The 2,078-nt window shown below is 41.4% G+C and overlaps 1 long non-coding RNA gene across 1 annotated transcript; it reads right to left on the bottom strand.

Moving 5' to 3' along the window:
- Positions 1-95: 95 nt before the first annotated feature.
- On the bottom strand, positions 96-718 carry LOC119429815. Its single transcript, XR_005187844.1, has 3 exons — positions 554-718; positions 333-413; positions 96-255 (listed from the first exon to the last, which is right to left on the bottom strand). It is a non-coding gene; the product is annotated as an uncharacterized LOC119429815 (long non-coding RNA).
- Positions 719-2,078: the final 1,360 nt, after the last annotated feature.

Raw genomic sequence — 2,078 nt, 5'->3', positions numbered from 1 at the left:
TATAAATAGGCAGTCCCTGTCAAAGTTTCTCCAGGAACTTTCTAGTTATTCTTAACCTTTCCACAGAGCCTCACTTCAGAAACTAAACTAGCATCTTAAGGTTTTAAAGCAGCTCTGGTTTACTCTACTTTCTTTTTCTTCCTGTGCACACTCTGTTAGGATTTGAGAAACCGACAGAACAACCCATCCTGCAACACCCGACGTCTGCACGGTCCGTTTGGTTCCATCGCTCTGACCATCAGCCCGTGGATGTCCCTGCAGAGGACAGGTCTCGATTAAACACAAATCAAATATTAAACTCCAGAGACGATAAACATGGTATGATAGCTCACCAAGACGGAGAACGCTTCAGAACGACCCGACTTCCCTCTCTTTGGTGGATCAAGCTTCACTTGTCTCCTCACTCTGGTCACCTGAGAATATATTTATTTATTTAACAGACTTATTTTACAAGATGGTGTGTATTTCAATTGCAAACCTTAAAGAAACGTATCTGTGTAATTAAGCAGCATCAAATTAAATAATGGTGCTATGCAACTCTGCTAGCACATACCCCTTTATCCCCTGCTAACAGTCTGCTGCCTTTGTGTTGTCATGGAAACTCGTCTGTAGGGGGTTGGATTTCGAGTCGTGGCTGAGGAGAGAGAAGATGCTGGGGCGGCAGGTTTTACGCTTACTCTTCCTCTTATTCACAGCTTGAGTCAAGTGTCTCCTGGACCGATCAGCCTGAGAAAAATATTGACGCAGGGATTAGAGACAGCAAGACACACACAAACACAAACACTACACAAAAACTGTCTTCACTGGTGAGTAGCTGGGCTGCAGTTGATCTGGACTCAGTGTGACCCGGATCCTGGGAGCTGCAGGCGACAGACGGCTGCGGGGTTCAGCCTGGTTCTGGTCGCGCGGTGCTGGTCCGGACTGGGCCAGAGGTGGTACACTAAATCCTGGGCAGCCTTGCTCCTGGAGCAGCAGCACACGCACATCAAGCTGGACGGAGCGGTGGGCTTCAGTCATGCTGCACCGGGACTTTTTTCCATCCATCGGGTCGGACCAGAACCGAGCCGTTCCTGTTCTGCAGAGCCTGGTTAGTAAAATTTAGTAACGTATGTTGTTAAAATGAGAACATTGCAAGAGTGTGGGAAGGTTTTCTACAGCCTTAATATAAACTTTACTTTACTTTAACTTCAACTTGGACTACTATATTCCTACTTCGTGGTTTTTCACTTATCGTGTGACTTCAGGGTACGGATCCCCCGTGATAAACGAGGGATCACTGTAGTCCAAGAACACGGAGGAAAACGTGCTTAATGTAAAGGGATACTTCCAACATTTTTATTAGAGGGGTTTTGTAGAATTGTTAAGAATAGTTTGAACAAACTCAGTTTGGAGAAATATAATTCTGAACAGTCTGATGAGCTGATAGCTGGTCCGAACGGCAGAGGTGGAGAAAGTACTCAAACACTTTACTTAAGCAAAGTACAAATAAACAGACAAAAATGTATTCTTAGTAAAAGTAGAAGTACCACATTAATGTTTTTAACTTAAGTAAAAGTACTTGCTTTTAAAAATACTTAAAGTATTAAAAATAGAGTACTTGCTGAATGTATTACCTAATGCAATGTTCTACATATCATTAAGAGTGCCTACAGTATGTATATTTTCTGTAATACATCAATAGTGTTGAGCCATTTTAATGAACAATGCTGCAGATAATACATGTTTTTATTGTGTTTACTCTGTGACACCGTTCACACTTGGACTTGTGATTCTGTGCGTCAGAATTTCAGGGATGACCTGCAGAGTTAAATGTCATTAAGCAAAATAAGAACGAGGAATGATTATACCTTTGAAAGTTTTTATTTAACACAAAGCAAAACCAATGTGTCATTTTAACTGCAGTAAACACATTTAAGTAAAAGTTGTCTGCCTGAAAAAAGGAGCATTAGACCAAACAAAGAAACATCTGATCATTTCAACTCCAGTTTGTCATCAACTCCAGTTAAAATACTGTCTAGTCGACCTTGTACTGGGTCAATAGTGAACAATATTTTAACTTCCTGACACCATTTTCAAAA

The sequence above is a fragment of the Nematolebias whitei genome, unplaced genomic scaffold (genome assembly GCF_014905685.2).
Source record: "Nematolebias whitei isolate Nwh7 unplaced genomic scaffold, NemWhi1 Nwh_scaf_8091, whole genome shotgun sequence".
NCBI classification, from domain to species: Eukaryota; Metazoa; Chordata; class Actinopteri; order Cyprinodontiformes; family Rivulidae; genus Nematolebias; species Nematolebias whitei.
The sequence above is the reverse complement of the archived record's forward strand: the minus strand, read 5'-3'. Positions and strand labels throughout refer to the sequence as shown.